This window comes from Eschscholzia californica, unplaced genomic scaffold (assembly GCF_041429995.1).
Source record: "Eschscholzia californica isolate CP2 unplaced genomic scaffold, dmEscCali1.0.p SCAF_1, whole genome shotgun sequence".
NCBI classification, from domain to species: domain Eukaryota; kingdom Viridiplantae; phylum Streptophyta; class Magnoliopsida; order Ranunculales; family Papaveraceae; genus Eschscholzia; species Eschscholzia californica.
In genome coordinates, this window is record NW_028238198.1 from 60,062,554 (window position 1) to 60,070,213 (window position 7,660).

General features: G+C 34.9%; 1 long non-coding RNA gene across 4 annotated transcripts; it reads left to right on the forward strand.

Annotated features, from left to right (window-relative positions):
* Nucleotides 1-1,143: 1,143 nt before the first annotated feature.
* On the forward strand, nt 1,144-6,977 carry LOC147567936 (uncharacterized). Of its 4 annotated transcripts, XR_015230908.1 has the most exons (7): nt 1,144-1,408; nt 1,499-2,219; nt 2,592-5,246; nt 5,359-5,566; nt 5,982-6,224; nt 6,324-6,409; nt 6,668-6,977. It is a non-coding gene; the product is annotated as an uncharacterized LOC147567936 (long non-coding RNA). The 4 variants fall into 4 exon arrangements; XR_015230907.1 differs by lacking the exon at nt 5,982-6,224; XR_015230910.1 differs by lacking the exon at nt 5,982-6,224 and having other exon boundaries at nt 5,190-5,246.
* Nucleotides 6,978-7,660: the final 683 nt, after the last annotated feature.

Sequence of the window (7,660 nt, forward strand, 5' to 3'; positions counted from 1 at the left end):
CATATTTGTGTAACTAATTTTTTTATTTTCTATTTAAATTTTAAATCTATATAACTTTTTCATGAAATGTCGGATTTCTATGAAATTTATATGTTTAGAAAGGACTTTTCATTATCTTTCTAACGAGAAATACTTTGAATATTTTTTCTTTTTAAAAATCACATAAAAAACGGTATTCTTTTACCTTTTTTTCACCTGCAAACATTTACGATATTACAAACTGATTTACATGTGCAATAGTGCAAACTGAGTTTGCATTTGCGATTGTGCAAACTCCGTTTGCGTTATGGCAAATGCAAACTCAGTTTGCGGGTGAAAAACGGTAAAAAGATTTGGTTAGAGTGCCAAACTACTGCAAAATGGGAATCAAATTGTCGAGATTTCTAAATTATTGAGAAACTTCTCTTGCTCTTTTGAAGCAATAGTCAACCCATAATTCAAAAAACACTCATTATCAACTGTTGCTCTTCATAGTCTAATCCATGAGTAATTGTAGGAATCCGAAGAGGGAAGAAGTAATGAGAATCAAACACCTCGTCTCAATTAAATTAATCAACGACTAAGAAAGAACACTAAAATTATATACTGGAACTGTAGTTAAAGTATGCAACTAAGGAAGATTAAATACTCAATTGTGAACTAGACCTTTTATCAAGAATACCAAGAATCCCACGAGCTTTTAGATTAGATGAGAATGAGAAATCATTGGGTTTGATTCCTGAAGATATTTTTTGAGCGGACAGTAAAAAAGAAGACTGGACTTTAGTTCCACTAAGTAACTCGTCATGAGAGTTGTCCAATTAGAAAATGTGACTTTCAATCCTTTTACCGAACAAGTCATGTGCTATGTTGGTGTCACCAAACTTCCCATACATATTTAAAAGTCATTAGTTATAATAACATCAACACCAAAACCCATCTTCAACGCAGCTTCATGGATTTGGCTTCCACTGTCCAATAAAAGGTCATTAGTTATAATAACCACTACAAAAAAACGTTCAATAGGGACATACATTTCTACGTATGTCCCTAATATATTCAAAATAGGGACCATTTTTGTATATCTGTCCCTACTCACATTACAATGGCGACAAATAAATGGTTATAGGGATGAAAAAAAAAATTAGCGCCGAAAATGGGAAATTTGCCCAAAAATGGGCGCAAACAGATACACCCGTTTCCCTCTTTTTTTTCTCTTCTCTTTTTCCCATGATTTCTTCTCTTCTTCTTCTCGTTCCAGCTAGGGTTCCATCTAAAACACGATTCCCTCTTTGGTCTTCATCTACAACACGATTTCCTTCTCTATTCTTCCTTTAAATCGGAGTTGTAGCCTCTGCAATTTGTTCATCCTCTTCTTTTAGGGTTTTCTTGCGGCATCAGAGGTCTGTTGGCATCTCCTCACCGCCAGGTTTGGTTCTTCCTCTTCTTCTTCGTCTTCTTGTTAAACAAATCAATCGATTAATACATTTATAACATGAATCTTAATTCCTTTTTGCAGCAAATCTTTTAAATCTCAGAGTTTATATTCGATTGTTCCACGAACCAAAATTTTCCATTAAAACCACAACCTGGTTCGTTGTTCTTCTTCATATTCTTCTTCTTCAAATTAAGAAATTGAGGGTTTATGACCTAAAATTAGCATTGAGAAGAATGATTGAGGTTTGATTTAAATTGTAGGTCCAAATAGTTCTTATAGATCATAAGCCCATATAGAAATATGTAATTAGTTTAAACTTTCTAGCTTGGCAATGTAATGTATATAAAAAGTAATTTCTTGTGACAAAATTGAAGGACCAATCGTAACAAGACTCATTCTTTAGAAATCGAGAACTAAGAATTGTCATGAAGGTGTGAAATTGTGGAATACAAGTTTTGTTTGTTTCCAATATGTCAATTTTCTCCATGTTGCCGTATGACCCTATTATTGAGATTGATCTGAAGATCCCACCAAGACCTCCAGGCTATGCTTTTGTTGAGGTGACATAATCTTTCAAGTTATCAAAAACTTCCAAGTTGCCAAAAACTTCCAAGTTGCCATAAACTTCTCATTTTTGTGATTCACATTTAGATTTTAGCTAGACCTTACTCTTTTTGATGAATCACTATTGTTTGACTAATGATGATGTAGTTTTGTGATGTTCTAATTCGAAGATGCTCACGACGCTGAAGATGCAATTCGTGGCAGGGATGGCTATAATTTTGATGGTCATAGCCTGCGGGTTAGTTTTACTTGACTGTGATTAAGAATGGTTCGAAGTTAGTCGTCTGAGTTGCCATTTGTGAAAATATAATCATATAATATATATATATATATATATACTTATAGTTTCAGAATATATATATATATATATATATATATATACTTGTTATATATGACATCAGAAGTGTTACGAAGGATTATACTTTTAAATAGTTTGACAATCAGCTGGTTACATCTAGTCTTACCAGTTTAGTTTGTGAACATACACCAGTTGGAGGTCATGGGTCATAAATGTTGTCCCGATTTAAAGCAGTCGATCTCTTCTATCTTGATGTTTTTGTTATTATATGAATATTATTGGTCCGATTTTCTTGACCCAATCTCTTTATAGGTGCAACTTGCACATGTTGGCCGAGGAGTATCTTCAGTTGATCATCGTAGCAATTACAATGGCGGTTAGGGGTGTACACGAGCCGAGCTCTTAACGAGCTGCTCGAGCTCGGCTCGACTATTGCTCATGCTCGACTCGAATATTAACGAGTCCGAGCTCAAAATCAAGCTCGTTTACATAAACGAGCCGAGCTTGAACATTCTTTAGTGTATCACGAGCTACTCGTGAACAGCTCGTTTAACATACTCTTATAATAGTATAATACATAATTACGTATTAGTATTGAAATTTGTACATGAAATATCAACCATTAAAAAATTATCGGAATATGAATCATTAATCATTATTATTGTATGTGACAAATGATTATTGAAGTATTTTGATGATTTAGAAAGTTTTAATTTGAAGTATTTTGATAAACGAGCTTAAAACAATGCGAGCTCGAGTTCGAGTGATGGGTCATGAAAATGTCCCATTGGAGTCGTTTAAATTAGCCAAGTTAGTCTGTTTTGGGTCTTTATTGTAATAAAATGGTTGATTTTCTTGATTAAGTGTCTTTTGCAGAGTTAGGTATGAAAAACGGTTAGAAATAGATACACAGAGGGTATTTTGGTCATTTAGAGTCAAGGGTATTCTTGGAAATTTGGCCAAGGTCAGTAACGAGTGAAAAGTAGAGTCCGAGACGAGCTCGTAGGAGAAAACGGAAGTCAATTCGGAGTCTGGAAGAGTGAGATATGCATAGTCAAAGTTGGAGTCAAACAATGTAGACTGGTGGGACACTGTTGGGCACCATTCTGGCTGGTGGGACACAACCAGGTGACGTGGCACGTCCTGAATGCACCCAACGGACAGCAGCATGTGGTCCCTTTTTGTCTCCTTTTAAGCCCTCCGGAAATTACTTTTATGCCCCTCCTTTTTGTCTCACTTTATGTTCAACCAATAAGAAATCATTTCTTGAGTAGAAAGCAACCCTAACTTCCTATTTTAATCCTCTTTCTCCCATTTTCTCCTAATTAACTCTTAAAACCCTAGCTATCAACCCATCTATAAATAAATCTCTACCTCTTTCATTTCTCTCTAGACTTCAACAACCCTCTCAAAAGGCTTCCTTCTCTAATTTCTAAGCCACTTCTCCTTCCCTTTTCAAACCCTAAATTCATTTCTTCTACTACTTTCTCTACCACCTTCATATCTTCTTTCTAATTTCTTTCTACTTCTAATCTCTACATCTAACCTTCTAATTTCTTCATCCAAACTTCTAATTTCCTCATAAATCTCTTCTTCTTCTATGTCTCTTCTAAATTTCTCTTCTTTCATCTTCTAAAAAGCTATTATTTGGAGTTTTGGGTAATATTCTTGGAACATTTGGAGCTAATATTGGAAATCAACATGGAGGCACAAGGAGCTATGGATCTAAATCTCATTTGGTGATTTCTTTTCATTATCTTTTGTAATTCTATTTACTTTAGAATTTCAATGAATATTACTTTAGATTTCATGAGTAGCTAATCTTGTACCTAGGGTTGTAGAGGAAACCCATACTTGGGCTTATTTTGAAATACGTTATTGATTAATGAGTCCTTGTATTGAGCTTCAATGCCTATTAATTGTTATTTCATATAGATTTTGTAATCTTGTCTTTGTTCATGTTTCATAGTGAGATATTTCATGCTTTTGTTAAGTTATTAGATGGGATATGCTTATTAGATGATGAATGATTATTATGGAATATAACTTTTATGTGATAATCAATTAAAATTACTTGATTTTGAAATGTCTTATTAAAGAATATCTTCCGAAATCTAAATAGTTTATTATGTTAGTTTCAGTTAGTCCATTTATGTGGTGAAATCGAAAACCCTAGATTCTTCTTTTCACCTTGATTTCATTCTTATTAGTGTATTAGTATTGCTTTCTTTTTTCTAAAGTAGTTTCCAAATCAAATCAAAAATTGAAAGGGGGTTTTAATTCGAGATTTAGGTAAAATAGCTTGTCCTTTGGAACGATACTCGATCTTATTATAAATACTATAACTTGACCCCTACACTTGGGGAATAGACCTATTTTAGGCCTATCATCGAGCTCGAGCTCTTTCAAACTTATACGAAATGAGCTTGAACAAGTGGACAATTACTCGAACGAGCCCGAGCTCGAGCTCGAGTTCGACAGTCAAATACACGAACCGAGCTTGAACATCTTACTACTCGGCTCGGTTCGACTCGAGTACACCCCTAATGGCGGTGGCGTCGATGGTCGTGGAAGTGTTTCCAAGCGTTCAAAGTACCGTGGTCTGTACTCCTAACTAATTTAGTCTCCTAGATATATAGTCTGCATAGGGTGGTAATTCTAGATGTTCTTATGTGATTTCATCAGTGACGCACTAGATTACCTTCTTCTGCATCATGGCAAGACTTGAAGGTATGCTCGAGACGTAATCTATATATAGTCTTTGGAGTCCTTTTGTTGGAGTGTTTTATCTCCTTGATAATTTTGTCACCAAGCCACGTGTCTTTCACGCAGTTATGTTCGTTTCTTCTCAGTGTCAATCAGTCATTTAGTATTTTATTGAACTTTTTGTTCTTTGTTTTTATCCTCCAGATAAGGTAACTTGATGACTCTGAGTTTCAGGATGCATTTTCTAGGGCTTATGTTTGGGTGTGCTTTCTAATGCCTTCTACTCTTCTGTTGTGATAGTTTTGTACTTCAATCATGTATAGCTAAACTAAACATAAGTCATTTATGTCATTTATCTATTACAAATTTGCAGGTGACGGAGTATAAGTCAAGATCTAGGAGCCGTAGTTGTGTAGCCGATCCTACTCGAGAAGTAGGAGCCTTAGCCACAGTCGTAGCAAAAACCGAAGTACGAACAAGTCTCCAAATGCCAAATCTAATCGTCACTCTTTATCTAGGTCTCGATCTAAACCCATTTCTTCTTGTTCTAGTTCAGGTTTAAAGGACCGCTCTTTGTCAAGGTATGGTCTCCACTTGCATCGGAAAACAATTTTTTTTTATTTTACGAGTAGTTACATATTTTCATGTTCACTTCTTTTTACCTAGAGTTGGCCAGCGTAGGAACTTATCTTTTGTCATATTCTTAAGCCTCTGTTGAGCCTTGAAAGCTATAAGTGAAAACAACTTATCGCTTGGGCAGCAGCAACCCAGGGATTTAGCTGTTGTTGCAGCGCAGCAACCCAAGGGTCTCTTTTTACGCCTTGTTGTCTTTTTGCCTTTGCTGGATTATTCTTCTGGTAATGTTTTGGTACTTGACTTGTATGAATAAAGATGGATTGATTAGCATATAGGTCTTTGTTTTATCAATATGCAAGTCTTTAGTTGAAGATGTTCTTTATGATGTCATCTTTTTTTGTTTTCTCTTTGTACTTTTAGGATAACCCAGTTGGCACAGGATTTAGTTATGTTGATGACCCTAAAGATTTAGTAATAACAGATGAAGAAGCAGTTATTGATCTAACTAAATTGTCGAAAGAGCTCTTCAACAAAAATGAGTCTCTTCAGAAGAGCACTCTCTATATATTGTAGCAGAATCTTACGGAGGAAAATTTGTTGTAACACTTGAATTGTCAGCTCTTAGAGCAATCAAATCCAGGGAACTTAAGCTTAAACTTGGAAGTAATCATTGATATTCTATTCTATTTACAATTTTTGCTTCACTTTTCTTAACCAGCATAAAGCTTTCATTTTTACTACATTTGAACTTGATCATTACAGGTTCTACATAAATTGTCTAGCTCAATGTTAATTTTCATTCAACAGGAGTACTGGGCGATAGTTGGATCTCCCCAGAGTATTTTGTGGTAAGTAACAAGTATAGCAGATATTGTAATGTTCTCGCATTATCAAAGTTAGTTGACCTTCGCTTGGTAAAAATAAACATCCAAGGGGTTGCAGCTATTGCTGCATTACAGCAACCCAAGCCTCTCGTGCGTCTTTTTGTCCTTGCCTTTGCTGGTTATTTTTTTCTTATGGTATAACTTCACATGCCTTGTTACTTGCATTATATCTTTTTTCGATTTTTTATTACAAGACACGTATTGAAGCTTGAGGTTTTGCAGGTTGTCTACGATGCTACTGGGTGGAGAGTTTCAATCATGTCGAGTAGTGGTTCAATGAGATTGATAGATATGCAAATGTAAGAGTGTGCAAGTCTTGTTGGTAACGAATACGATTTGGTATGTCCGACCGGTTTAGTAATGTTCTTTTTGTTGATATTTGTTAAATACTCTAGTAAGTTAAGGGTGATAATATATAGCTACTAAATACATTATCTTTTCATATGAACAAAATATTTTGATATCGATGGTTGAACTCGTTTTAATTAAGTGGAAGTTTGCAATTAATTTGATTACGGAAAATTTCTATTTAGGAATACCTATCTCAAAGGAAGTTCTTGTAATATTCAATGATATCTCTTGTCCTCAAATGTAAGCTACAAAAAAATCCTGCCAAATCTATATGGACGCATATTAATTGTACTTGATACATCCAACTAAAAGTCTCTGCCGATCTTATAGTGATGACTATTGTCCGAAAAGGCAAGCAAGAGAAACTGCCCCCAACATTTTTAGGGACAGATCTTAATTCTCCCAAATGCCAAAGATGGAAATTCCCACCAAACTAATAGAGACAATTATTTCCTGTCCCTGATAATCCTGATATAGGGACATATACGAACCGTCCCAAAAACAGTATTGGGGGCAGATGCTATCTGTCCCAAATATTATTTGGGACGCCTCTTTTTGGGACAAACAAATTCTGTCCTCAATAATCTATTGGGGACGGTTTTTACATTTTTGGGACGATTTTTTACCGTCCCTAATGGACCTATTTTTTGTAGTGATCAACTCAAAATTCATCTTGAACACAGCTCCAACCTCCATGATTTGGTATTCGCAGCCTAATGAATTAAACTTTCAGCAGTATCGTAGGAGCTTTAAAACTCTTTGCCATCCAAAATGATCTGATTGATAATTACCCATATTATTTTAAACTTTATATATCATTACTTATAATATTTTGGTAAATTCAAGTTAATAGGAAAAGTTACT